This window comes from Mirounga leonina, unplaced genomic scaffold (genome assembly GCF_011800145.1).
Source record: "Mirounga leonina isolate KUSES-001 unplaced genomic scaffold, KU_Mleo_1.0 Mir_173, whole genome shotgun sequence".
Taxonomy (NCBI): domain Eukaryota; kingdom Metazoa; phylum Chordata; class Mammalia; order Carnivora; family Phocidae; genus Mirounga; species Mirounga leonina.
Window position 1 is genome coordinate 6,240,067 of NW_023270447.1, and position 15,200 is coordinate 6,255,266.

Below are 15,200 nucleotides of genomic sequence, written 5' to 3' on the forward strand. Positions count from 1 at the left end.
CTAGTTTTCTTTGAATTATTATATTTTCATATTTATAGTTTTCTTCTAATAGATTATCTCTTTTGTAGAGAATATGTCTCATTTACCCTTTTTATTACTTTAAAATGGGGAAAATATGTATGAATGTATCTTCTGGTCATGTAGTCATAACCAAAGATTTCAGTTAACTGAAATACTCATGGACTCACTGATGATAACTATGTCTATAGCTATCTACAGCTTATCTGTATCCATATCTACAGCTATACCTACTTGTAGTTGTATTTATATGTATGCTTATATCTGCAAATAGTCATTTTAAAAAAAAATAATAGCAGAATGTAGTACCCCTTTTTCCAAAAATGTTCTAAAAACCAATGAAATGCATGGCTAAGAATTACTTCGTATGGTCATATGTAACTACAGAACTAATTTAACTTTTAAGTTTCAAGAACATGACACAAATGATTGGAATGGTTTGATATTTAATTGAATTATTAAACATATTTTACCAGTTCTGCATGAAATACGAATTTGCTCGTAGTTAAACTACCTTCTTAGCCTACCTTTGATATTTGAAAGTTGCTCTGATGTCTAACATTCTGTTTGTCTTTGAAGAAGAAAAGTTCTTCCCTCTAAACAAAGTTACAATTTAACTCTGACTTTATGGAAACAAAAATAAAACAAGCACACAGGCACACATACTCTTCCACATGTATTTCTGGGGAGACATCTAAATTTTCTATTGTCTTTCTTTGTGTATATTATAAAACATATAAAAAATATGTGTAACTGATTGCTATACTTTATCATCTGGCCTGCTTAAATTTATCTTTGATTTTTTTAAACATATATGCTGGGCATAATTGGTTGATTGGTTGATTGATTTTTTTTTTAAGATTTTATTTATTTTTTGACAGAGAGAGAGAGACAGCGAGAGAGGGAACACAAGCAGGGGGAGCGGGAGAGGGAGAAGCAGGCTTCCCGCCGAGCAGGGAGCCCGATGTGGGGCTCCATCCCAGGACCCCGGGACCATGACCTGAGCCGAAGGCAGACGCTTAATGACTGAGCCACCCAGGCGCCCCTGGTTGATTGATTTTTGGTTTTATTATTGCAAAGAGAAACCACAATCTGTTAGCCATCATTCCTCAATCTCCCCACTCACCCCAGCCCTAGGCAACCTCTAATCTCTACTCTCTGGATATAGATATGTCTCTTCTGGACATTTCATATAAATGAAATCATAGAATATGTGGTCTTTTGTGACTGAATTCTTTCATCTAGCATGTTTTCAAGGTTTATTCATGTTGTAGCATGTGTCCAGACTTCATTCCTTTTTTATGGCTGGATAACATTCTATTGTAAAGATATTCCATGTTCTGTTCATCCATTCATCAACTGATGGCCATTTGGATTGTTTCTACTTTTTGGCTACTATATACTTGTGTACAAGTTGTTGTAGACATACATCTTCATTTCTCTTGGGTATATACCTCAGAGTGGAATACAGTAACTCTATGGTTAGCTGTTTGGGGAGCTGCCAGACTGTTTTCCACAGCAGCTGCATCACTGTGCAATCCCATCAGCAGTTCATGAACATTCTAACTTCTCCACATATTTGCCAACACTTTTTATTGACTATTTTTTACTACAGTCATCCTAATAAGTGTAAAGTGGTACCTCAATGTGATTTTAATTTGCATTTCCCTGATAACTAATGATGAACAACTTCCCATGTATTCCTGGCCATCAATATAACTTCTTTGGAGAAATGTCTATCCAAATCCTTTCTGCATTTGTTAATTGGGTTGTTTGTTTTGCTGTTGTCATTGTTATTGTTGTTGAGTTGTGGGAGTTCCTTATATATTCTGGATACGACTCCCTTGTCAGATATGTGATTTGAAATATTTTCTCCCATTCTGTGGGTTATCTTTTACTCTGTTGCTAGCTTTCTTTGATGCACAAAAGTTTATTTTTTATTTTTATTTTTTAAGATTTTATTTATTTATTTTTATTCTTATGTTAATCCCCATACATTACATCATTAGTTTTAGATGTAGTGTTCCATGATTCATTGTTTGTGCATAACGCCCATTGCTCCATGCAGAATGTGCCCTCCTCAATACCCACCACCAGGCTAACCCATCCTCCCACCCCCTCCCCTCTAGAACCCTCAGTTTGTTTTTCAGAGTCCATCATCTCTCATGGTTCGTCTACCCCTCCGATTTCCCCCGCTTCATTCTTCCCCTCCTGCTACCTTCTTCTTCTTTTTTTTTTTCTTAACATATATTGCATTATTTGTTTCAGAGGTACAGATCTGAGATTCAACAGTCTTGCACAATTCACAGCGCTTACCAGAGCACATACCCTCCCCAGTGTCTATCACCCAGTCACCCCATCCCTCCCACCTCACCCCCCCCAGCAACCCTCAGTTTGTTTCCTGCGATTAAGAATTCCTCATATCAGTGAGGTCATATGATACATGTCTTTCTCTGTTTGACTTATTTCGCTCAGCATAATACCCTCCACTTCCATCCACGTCGTTGCAAATGGCAAGATCTCATTCCTTTTGATGGCTGCATAATATTCCATTGTATATATATACCACTTCTTCTTTATCCATTCATCTGTCGATGGACATCTTGGCTCTTTCCACAGTTTGGCTATTGTGGACATTGCTGCTATAAACATCGGGGTGCATGTACCCTTTCGGATCCCTACATTTGTATCTTTGGAGTAAATACCCAGTAGTGCAATTGCTGGATCATATGGTAGCTCTATTTTCAACTTTTTGAGGAACCTCCATACTGTTTTCCAGAGTGGCTGCACCAGTTTGCATGAAAATGAAAACACAACTATTCAAAATTTTTGGGATGCAGCAAAGGCAGTCCTAAGAGGAAAGTAGATAGCAATACAAGCCTTTCTCAAGAAACAAGAAAGGTCTCAAGTACACAACCTAACCCTACACCTAAAGGAGCTGGAGAAAGAACAGCAAATAAAGCCTAAACCCAGCAGGAGAAGAGAAATAATAAAGATCAGAGCAGAAATCAATGAAATAGAAACTAAAAGAACAGTAGAACAGATCAACGAAACTAGGAGCTGGTTCTTTGAAAGAATTAACAAGATTGATAAACCCCTGGCCAAACTTATCAAAAAGAAAAGAGAAATGACCCAAATCAACAAAATCATGAATGAAAGAGGAGAGATCCACAACCAACACCAAAGAAATACAAACAATTATAAGAACATATTATGAGCAACTCTATGCCAGCAAATTAGATAACCTGGAAGAAATGGATGCATTCCTAGAGATGTATGGACTACCAAAGCTGAATCAGGAAGAAATAGAAAACCTGAACAGACCTATAACCACTAAGGAAATTGAAGCAGTCATCAAAAATCTCCCAAAAAACAAAAGCCCAGGGCCAGATGGCTTCCCAGGGGAATTCTACCAAACATTTCAAGAAGAATTAATACCTATTCTTCTGAAACTGTTCCAAAAAATAGAAATGGAAGGAAAACTTCCAAACTCATTTTATGAGGCCAACATTACCTTGATCCCCAAACCAGACAAAGACCCCATCAAAAAGGAGAATAACAGACCAATATCCCTGATGAACATGGATGCAAAAATTCTCACCAAAACTAGCCAATAGGATCCAACAGTACATTAAGATTTTATTTATTTATTTGACAGAGAGAGACTCAGAGAGAGAGAGGGAACACAAGCAGGGGGAGTGGGAGAGGGAGAAGCAGGCTTCCTGCTGAGCAGGGAGCCCGATGTGGGGCTCGATCCCAGGACCCTGGGACCATGACCTGAGCCGAAGGCAGACACTTAATGACTGAGCCACCCAGGTGCCCCTGATGCACAAAAGTTTTTAATTTTGAATGAGTCATTTTATCTATTCTTTCTTTTATTGGCTGTGCTTTCGGTGTCATATCAAATAAACCATTGCCAAACCCAAAATCATTAAAATTTTCTCCTATGTTTTCTTCTAGACTTTCTAGACTTTTATAATTTTAGCTCTTATGTTTAGGTCTTCAGTATACTTTGAGTTAAATTTTTTATGTGGTGTAAGGTAAGTCCTTTGTCTATTTTTAAGTGGTTTGTCTTTTTACTAAAGAGTTGTAAGTCCATTTATTTTTATGCAATTATATATGATAGTCTCCTCCTTTGGTTTGTGACTTCCTTGGGGCAGGATTATCTTCCCAATTTTGGCATCCTCGGGGGCCAGCCTGATGCCGGGCATAAAGTAGATGTTGAAAAATTATTTATTGAGTTTACACAAGGTATCTGAATACTACTAATCATATTATTACCTAAGAAAACATATGGCAGATTTTGTATTCTATATGTTTTGTTCATTTAATAATATTCAGGGTTTGAAATCACCTTAAGTGTCTGCCTTTATTGTATTTCCTTGATGCTCTTCAGTCTCATTTGCCAGGTAAATTTCTCTTGCTGGCCCAATCTAAGCCTGAATCATGTTGGTTCCTCCTTCTTTCCTTAGAAGACTTTATTGTTAATCTCCTTTCCTTTTCAATCATCCTAAACCAGACACATGGGTAAAGAAGTCCCTAATTCAAGTGAGGACAATCCCATGTATAAAGGGATGACATGCTCCATGACAACCTGGAGAACATCTTATCTAATGGATAGTCATACCAGTTACCCACACATAGCCTAGGGTGCTTGGTCTTTTAAATTTGGATGTTTATGAGAAATGGCTCAACTTTTAATGACTTCTAAACAAACGCCCCAGAAGGACAACAGTTTGCAAATTTGGCTTTATTGGCATTTACTATATATATATGAGTATGTGTGCATATGTGGTATGTATAAAATCTTCCATAAACATTTCTGGAGACAGATCTAAATTTTTATTTATCTTATTTTTTATTATCTTTCTTTGTGTAGACTGCAAAATATAGATAAAAACTGTATATGTAACTGATTGCTTAAATATTTTTGATTTTTAAAAATATATATCCTTGGCATGATTTGATATTGCTTTTTTTGAGAAAGTTTGTATTATGTAAGATTTCTGAGAATCACTCAGTAGAACTAAAACAAAATAAAACACAACAAAAAACATTCATCCCAGAGAAAAGCAATAGGTGAGAAGACTTTGAAGCAGGGAGACATTTTTAAACAAAGAACAAAGCTAGTAGGAAAAGATAATTATTTTCATTAAAGGAAGAATATACATGCTTGGTGGAGAGTGATAATGAAAATATCTTGGCCTATGTTTGAATGCATCTTGGTATTTTACTTCATGTACCAGGATGCAGTGGGGAATTAGAGACTGGCTCTGGACTATACAACAATGACATCAAAACATTCAGTTAGGGATGCCTGGGTGGCTCAGTCAGTTAAGCATCTGCCTTTGGCTCATGTCATGATCCCAGAGTCCTGGGATCAAGGTCCGCATCGGGCTCCCTGCTCAGTGGGGAGTCTGCTTCTCTCTTTGCCTGCTGCTCCCCCTGCTTGGGTGCATGCTCTCTCTTTCTGACAAATAAATAAATAAAAGCTTAAAAAAAATCAGTTAAATGGGAAAAAACCACCTTATTGAGAAAAAATACCATCACTCAAAATGGTTATTGTTCATTGTATAGAAAAAGTATTGAGATAATTAGCTGAAATTCCCAAGTAAACAAAATACTCCATCATTGTGAAGGCATCATCAGTGTAAGTAAAATATCAGCTGGACAAATTAGTCTCTCATATAAATACACTGGACTTTCCAATTCTGGAACTTACAAGATAAGTGACTTTTTTTAAAAATAGATTTTATTTATTTGAGAGAGAGAGAGCATGAGCTGGGGGAGGGGCAGAGAGAGAAGGAGAGGGAAAAGCAGGCTTCCCACTGAGCAGGGAGCCTGATGCAAGGTTTGATCCCAGGACCCTGAGATCATGACCTGAGCCAAAGGCAGACCCAAGATAAGGGACTTTACCAGGTCATTTATTTCTCTGATATTCAGTTACCTCATTTTAAAATGAAATATCTAATTCAAAGAGTGGTTGTATGTTAAAAGTGAAAAAGAATAATTTCAAGTGGACACAGAATCTATCATGTAATAGAAACTTCCTCTTTCCTCCTCCAGTCCAGGACCTCTTAATCAGATATGTGATTTGATTAAATCATGTGATATTCCTATGGCTTTTATATTTTACTCTCTATGCCAATGGAGAGTATCATAGTGTCTAAAGAATCAAGACGAGTAATGCATGACAGAAAACAACCTAATTTGATGCTAGAATTTAGAGTGAATTAAATACATTTTATATGATTCATCTAATTCACATGGTGCATCAAATATTTCATTGTGGTGAACATAAAAAAGTTATATAAGCACACATATTTTTTTAAAGTTCTCTATTGAGAATCATGCAAATTAATCTTACCACATTGGAACATGCATTCAGTAACAATCCAAAGACAATTAGGGAGTGTATATTATGTGTCAGGGACAGTTCTAAGATGTAGGAGATATAATAACAAATCATTATGCTTATGCTATTGTATGGCAAGGAATAATGTCCCAAATTTACAGGGAGTTACATTACCATGTTAAACAAAAATGCCATGAGAGAGGTAAATGCAGATTACAGGGTGTAGGGGTGGGTGTAGAGGGGACCATGGCACAAGGAAGGGTTGCCACTAGCCCATGTGGTGTCTTTGTGTAAGTGAGAAAAAGGTACCTCTTAACTCCATGCATACACATTCCTAAGCCAGAGAGTAAGGCCGATGAGTTGAGTGCCAACTGGATTTCACATCCTATCTGTCCCCTTGGTTAGGGGACAGTCTTTGCACAATACATACAAAGTACAACAGCTCTGTGTCCCTAGATCAAGGATTATAACCCAGTTTTATTTTGGTAATATCATTGAAGAGTTTCACCACAGTGCTAACTAGCAAATTAGCGATGGAACATTCAAACTACAACATGGGTGGTGACGAATACGCTGCAAAGCAGAGTTTGAGTAGCGATGGCAGAAGTGTTACTCTACACTCTCAGTTTTGGTAAAGCCTTGGTGTTGTATTTAGTTCCCTCCTCTGAATAGGATAATGGGTTTCTTATCAGCCTAGATCCAGGAAAATTTTGATGCCAGCAAACTATTCCCCTGCCCTCTTGGTTCCTGTCTGAGTCCCCTGACTGCTTGATGATTCACATTCTGTTCATATCTCATTCTCTAAATTAATGGTTTTCAAGTATTTTTCCTGCCTAAATCTTTCCTCAAAATATTTAATATGACTTGTCAATAAAGTAAATGAAGAACAGCCAGCCCATCGTCCCACTAATTTCTCTGCTTCCGGGCTCCCAGATACCTCCGGGACATCACCAGGGCACTGCAGACCCAACACACCACTCCAGAGCGGTCAAGATTCTCTTTATTTGTTCCACAAAAGATTAATCTATCTCCCATTTCTCTTGGGAGAAGTAAAAATATATATGTAAACTCAAGGGTTAGTGGCTTCTCTCTACTTATCCACTACTCTGAAAAAGAAGTTTCTTTTTTTAGATTTTATTTATTTATTTGACAGCAAGAGAGAGAGACAGCGAGAGAGGGAACACAAAGCAGGGGGAGTGGCAGAGGGAGAAGCAGACTTCCTGATTATCAGGGAGCCCCATACGGGGCTCCATCCCAGGACCCTGGGATCATGACCTAGCCAAAGGCAGATGCTTAACGGCTGAGCCATCCAGGTGCCCTTGAAAAAGAAGTTTCTAATGCCTTACCCTAAAAGAGTAAATCAAGTGCAATGGGGAAAAAAAATCATAATATATCCTTTTATTCACCTTAAGGAGCTGATCCAATTTAGAAATGGTTTTCCTTGATCCTGTCCTAAGGACCTTAGTAAAATGCTCAGGGCTTGCAATCAACCAAGTTAGTTAATATCTTCAGGTCTGAATTTCCATATACACAAGTGGATTTAATGATATCTTTCTGGCAGGGCTATCATAAGACCTGCATGCATTACATGTCAGGGGCTTTGTGCAAGGCTATCAGGAAAGAGTGTTAATAATTATTGTGGGAAAGTAACAAGGATGGCCACATTAAATATCCTTTTCTTTAGAGTTCAAAATTTTCCTTTTGAACAAATACCACATGCACTGGATAGGAAACTCATGGACAGAAATCAAGATACCCATCGACTTCAAGACTGCCACTTTACCCAAGATCCATGAAGCCTTCTAATTAAGAAAACATTTTGCTTCTCTCTTAAGATGGCTCTGCTCAGAAGAGCTTTGAGGAGGCAATGATATAAGGGTATTTTTACAAATACTTAGGCAGGTGTGGCATTAGAAGAAAGGTAAGTTAAGAAAGTACATGTATTAGAAGCTAACTTCCAAAATTCATGGTCCTTTCAGAAAACGGTGTTTTTTACAAGGCAGTGACCTCTTATGGAAAATAAAACTACCTTCACCAGCACAAGAGTAAACAATACTTTAGATATAAGAAGAAACATTAATCACTATCCTTTTCCCTAACCTCATAAGATGTTTCTCTAACATATGTTCCCCAAAGTTCAGGTAAAATATGTTTCAAGTAATTAATTCATTCCAAAGCCAAAAATGATGTGAACATTTTACTCTGTCTTTATGATAGGAGCCAGCAGCTATTCTATAACTTGAATTTGACAAGTTTTGTTTATTTTCACTGCCATTATAATGTTGACACAATCAAAATTCATATCTGGGAATGACTGAACTACTTTGCAGTAGTGCAAATTATTGCTTTCCAGGAAGTATAAGTAATAGACATTTTATTTTTTAATCTCTACCAACAGGAAGTGAGCCATTATTTTAATTTCTAGTGAATTAACAAGAAAATCCTGAGTACGTTAATTAAAAACTCCTCTTTGTTTTGCCTTCCCTTTATATGCAACTAATAGAACATATAGATTGATTTTTACTTGTATGCTTTAGAAAATAAGTTACATACATACACATAAACACACACACACACAGAGGGAGGGAGTTAGTTAACCTGTTAACTGTCATTTAATGTAGTTATTTGGTACTCTGCAGTTTTTTTAGTTTGATGCTCTTTTGGTTGTGGTTAGATGTGTATTAGTAAATTGAGAACAAGGGCATTTGCAAGGAGACAGTCCAAGAGGGGTTTACTAGCAGCCAGCGGTTTGAAGTCACTAGGCAATTGGGAAGCAGACCTATGTGTTGCAGGAACATGGCACAGACTTAAAAAAAACAGAACTGGAGTTATGAGGCCTAAATTCTAGCCCCGGTTTTACCACTGACTAAACTCAAATAGTCTCCTGGTATTCCCATTATTCTTATGTCCCACAGTTCTTAGATTTCTACTCTGTTTTTTCAGTCCTTTTTTTTTCTGATTGCTTTCAGTTTTGGAGGTTTCTATTGAGATATCCTCAAGCTCAGAGATTTCTTCCTTAACCATTTGCCATCTACTAATAAGCCCATCAAAGGCACTCTTCTTCTGTTGCAGTATTTTTTATTTTTATTTTTTATATTTTTATTTTTTGTTTTATATTTTATATTTTTTTATTTCCTCTAGCATTTCTTTTTGGTTTCTTCTTAGAATTTCCATCTCTCTGCATACATTACTCATCTGATCTTGTATGCAACATGGTTTATCCATTAGAGCCCTTCACATATATATTAATCATTGCTTTAAATTCCTGGTGTGATAAGCCCCAAATCCCTGCCATATCTGAGTTTGGTCCTGATGCTTGCTCTGTCCCTTCCAACTAACTGTGTTTTTTGCCTCTTAGCATGTCTTGTAATTTTTTTTCTTTATAGTTGGACATGATGTCCTGGTAGAAGGAACTGCTGCAAATAGACCTTTAGTAATGCGGTAGTGAGGTATGGGGAGGGGACGCATTTCTATAGACCTATGCGTAGGATACCCACCTCCAGGGGGGCTGGAGGTGGGTATCCTACTTTCTCCTTGTAGAAGGCTAGATCCAGGTAGAGTTGGGTATTTCCCTTTTCTTACGTCAGTTAGGTTCTGATAAAACCCTGGCAGATGAGGCTAGGTTAATTAATTTCTCCTAATGGCAGCCCATGTTAGAACAGAGTGCTATGGCATTATTTCTAAATGGCTCTTTCCCCCTCTGCCGGCCAGAAGCAGAGTCTTTTCTCTGATATCTATTCTGAGAACTTGGTTGAACTCATGGAGGTAAAACTCACTTAACTGGGTCATGCAGGTGTTTTTAGCTCTTAAACTTGTCCACACTGAGACTCTTTCCATTCAGTTGCAGTGCTGGTCTCCCCACTCCAGCAGTGGTTCCCACCAAGACTGCAGCTTGTGAGTCTCTGCTCCTTTAAGCTGTGATTCTCTGTATTTACTCCAGTTTGGGGGATAGAGGTCTGCCTTATGACCTCTCTTCTCTTAAGGATCTAAGAAGAGTTGTTGATTTTTCAGTCTGTTCAGGTTTTTACTTGTTGTTAGGACAGCATGGTGACTTCCAAGCTTCGTAAGTACACAGAGACTGGAGACTGGAAACCCAAATATTCACCAGTGTCCCAATTGCCTCATCAGTAAAATAGGGAAAATGAACCACTTGGTCACTAAAGTTTTTCACACTCTGAGGGTAATGGAGATGGAAAGCTACTCATAAAAATTTAGAGGACTGCTATTTTGTTTGTAGTTTTTTTTTTCTCTCCTACCCAAAAATTATTCAAAACTTAACAGTTGTTCAAAAGTTTGTTTCATTTTCAATACGGATAATTACTTTATTTTTTCTACAGTATATATTCTATATTTGTAGGCAGCCAAATTCTTGCTTGACTCTTAAACCAGAGAAGTTTGTAATTCTATTGTTTATATTTATTCAACTTGTTTTATAACTGTGTGTATCTAGATATATTAATAATAACTTATATTTGTTTAGCACTTTACAAAGTCCAGAGTGCTCACTAAGGGCTAGGGAATGACAGAAATTATGGAAATTCAACATATTTGGAAAACAATTTTTTAACATACTTTCTGAGTTAACTATAACTTACAGATAATTTAAATGTAATATTTACATCAAACATTATGTCAACTACAGTCTTGGAATGTGGGCTATACACTAGGAAAAGCTCAGTAGTGCAGATAATTTTTTTTTAAGTTAAACCTACATGAAGTTTATAATAGAGCAATCTTTTCATTTGTCAATATACATTAGGTAGATTGAAATACACTTTGAAGTCAAACCACTCCTTATTCAAAGAAATATGCTTAAATATGCAGTTTGAGACACCTTCTATATATTTCTGCAGTCTTTGATATGTTGCAAACATTACTGACTCAATTTCTCAATCTATGTTCCCTTACTGCTTATCCATACATTGTCTTATATTTCTGTGCTCCCCTAATTGGAGTAGATCATTAAAATTTATATGAGTTTATGCATCTAATGATGTCCCAACAGTGTTAAGCTAATAACACATGATTGTGTGCCTTCTATATTTGGGCTGATGCCATGAAAGTGAATTTATTTAACCATTATTAATGAATTTTGTTAAATCTCACAATTTATGGTTTAATGATGTTTCTTTCCCATGAGAGACTTCTACAGTAAAAATATAGAGGTAAAATCATTTATTTTCAATGAGACAGACTGATTTTATAGGTTAATGTGCTTTCATTTTGAAAGTAAACTCTATCATTTTAGTCAATTAACTTTTTGTCCTTTGTTCAAAGTCCAGAAATGATAAGAAGTTACTTTGTTACTTTATCCAATCCCTGAGAATTTCTCTGAAGTTGTAATTACTGTATTGAGAATTTTAGATTTATTGTACTTTGCCAGTCTTGAAGAGGCAACATGTATCCAGTACAAGTGGAATTTTCTATAATGGATTTTATCTGGTGGTCAAGACCTTTTTAAAGTAATGGAACTAAGGTCTTATTGTTCATCTGATACAAATAACTACACTGAAAGGAAAAGGAGTTTTGATTAATATTCTTTTACAAATGCAGCAAGATTGTGCTTTTACTCCAAATGCAAAAGCTAAAGATGGAGTCTGATTGCAACTGTAATGAGAATTTAGCACATACTCTAATTCAGGAATTCCACATTTTACACCTATTTCAACTGATTCTAACCAGTTTATTGCCACTAAAATTCATTGTAAATCACATAGACATATTAATTATGTCTATGGGCACATTATGCATCTGGAAAGCAGATTTGAAAGCTTGCATTGGGACTCAGACTCCTGCACTTGGCATTAATGGATAAAAATCTGTTTTTCAGACTCTAAATTCTTCTTTTCTGGTCTTCCCTAGGTGACCTACTCTGTGATTTGGCTCGCTGGAAATGCCATAAGCACTCCTCTCTACTTACTTAAATATTAATCTTCCTTCAAAATTCAGGTTAAGTTTGCCTATCCTCTACAAATCTTGTGGTGACCCCAAACTATACTGAACTCCATTATTTCTCATCTTGATCAACCATTTGGCATTTATTTTAAGCATCCTTAGATTCTTAGGATGCAGCAAAGACTGTATATACTTGGTAATGTACGCTCTATTTTTAATAATACTAGTGGGGTAAACAAACCAAGATATTAAAAATGTACCATGCAATAGAATAAACAATATTTAAGACTCTTTGTCTCTTGCTTAAATTTGAAATTGATTTTTTTTCACAATAATAACCTTATTATAAGTGAAGCTAGAACTTAATTCAAACAAATCACTAGTGTTTACTGGAGAAGAGTGTATAGACAGCTATACAACAAGAGTATTAAATTTGTATCAGTAATAAAGACTTCAGCCCCTGTTAGCTCAATAGTTAACATAAACACTTTAAGAGTGACCCTGAGGAACATTGTTCCTGAGCATAATGAGAACAACAATCTGAAATAAATACTTTAAAATATAATATGTATAGCAGGACTGTCAGCTATTTTAAGAACTGAGATAGAATGGCTCGATGTATAGCTAGGTCACTTTTCATTTGCTTCTGTCTTAATATTTAACATATCCTTGGTTACATAAAGATAAAAAAAGCATATCAGTCTTGCAAAATAATTATTTCATATGAGTAACACTAATTGTTAATTTAGTACAATTTATAAGATAAAATCTTAGATACCAAAGTTGCCTGGAAAGAGCCAAAATGACCTTAATATCAATAATATTTTATTAATAAAAATAGCATAAATAAAACATATAAATAAATTTAAAATTTTACAATGAAATATAACTTTTAAAACTCAAAGTATTTCTAAAGGATTTTGTAAATATTCAGGAACTATTTAATAAATATTAATAACTCTGTTTTGTTTTGTGAAGTATATGAAAAACAAGTACATTTCATATAGTCCATCTTATAAAGCTATAGAGAGGAACATAATATTTTCATGCAGTTACATGATACCATAGGGATTATGAGGAATGTAATTGAACTTCAAAAGCATGTGGTCAAAAGCAGTTGCAGAAGGACGATGAAATATGACACAGATCATCAGATGAGGAGAACATTCCAGTTTAAAATGACAGTTTAATCAAATGCAGAGAGGCCAAAGCAAACACATAATGTGTGATCAAGATATGAGATGTTAAGAACAATACTTGTCATTATTAGGAAAGAGCCCAAATAGTAAGACTGTTAGCATCCTGGGAGCAGTATTTTAATGTACTGAAATAAATAGTGGAGAGCTATTGTAGGTTGTGAACACAGTGAATGTTAGGAAAGTGATACTTTAGAAACCTTAGATTGACATGCAAATGTAAATAGGACTATAATGGAAGGGGAATCTCAAAGACAATGAGATTTGCAAGGAAAACAATACACAATGGAAATGTTGAGGTCTGGGTTAGTAGCAATAGGATGAAGAAAGTATTCCAAGAATAAAAATATTTCAGAGGCACCTGGGTGGCTCAGTCCGTTTTAAGAGGTTGACTCTGGGTTTCAGCTCACGTCATGATCTCAGGGTCCTGGGATCGAGCCCCGAATCTGGCTCCGTGATTAGCAGGGAGTCTGCTTGTGGATTCTCTCTCCCTCTGCCAATGCCCCTCCCCCGACCCGTGTTCGCCCACTCTGTCTCTCTCAAATAAATAAATCTTTAAAAAATATATTTCAGGGCGCCTGGGTGACTCAGTTGGTTGAGCAACTGCCTTCGGCTCAGGTCATGATCCTGGAGTCCCGGGATAGAGTCCCACATTGGGCTCCCTGCTCAGCAGGGAGTCTGCTTCTCCCTCTGACCCTCCCCTCTCATATGCTCAATCTCTTTCTCTCATTCTCTCTCTCAAATAAATAAATAAAATCTTTAAAATATATATATATATTTCAAAGAATAAAATGCATGATTTTGATGACAAATAAATGTAGTGAAAAAGAAGAGTAACTATTTGGCAGTCTAAAAATTTACAAAGATAGCAAATGAAAATTGAATTTGCCCTTGGGGGTTATTTTGTGAAACAAAGAGATCACCTTAGGTGCAGAAATTAAATTGGAAAGTTTGAAGTGACTATTGGATATCCAATAAAAATGACATAAAAGAGGTGAATTTTAGTAATTGAAGTGCATTTTATACAGCTTAATGAAAATTAGGAGAAAGACCCATATGAAACTGGAGTAATTCTGGAGTAACTTTCAGGTGATTTCACTCAGTGAGAAAAAAAATGTATTAAGATACACAGAGTACCCTACCTTTTCTGTAAGAAAGAAGGAAAATAAGCAAATAGATGTGTATCTTCTTATCATTACAAAAAGTAACATTAGGACAGATCATAAAAAGATGAAGTTTATACATACAAAGAATAGGGTAGGTGTGAGGTAAAGGGACACAAGAGGGAGTGACAAGGCATTTCTCAAAGTATACCTTTTTATACTGCCAATTATAAAAGCATGTTAATACCGTGTCTATCGTGTGTGGGCACCTGGGTAGCTCATTTTGTTAAGCGACTGCCTTCGGCTCAGGTCATGATCCTGGATCCCAGGATCGAGTCCCACATCGGGTTCCCTGCTCCAGCAGGGACTCTGCTTCTCCCTCTGACCCTCCCCACCTCATGCTCTCTCTCTCTCTCTCATTCTCTCTCTCAAATAAATAAATAAAATCTTAAAAAAAATACCGTGTCTATAAAAATAAATCAGTAAGATTTGGAAAGAGGGAAAAAATTCAAACTAAAAGGAAACTAAAAAAATGACCCTAAATATATTTCAAATGAACTCTAACCACAAAGAAAAAGAAGGTAGGGAAGGAGTAAAGAAGTAAAGAAAATAAGAAGAAAAGGAAAAAACAAA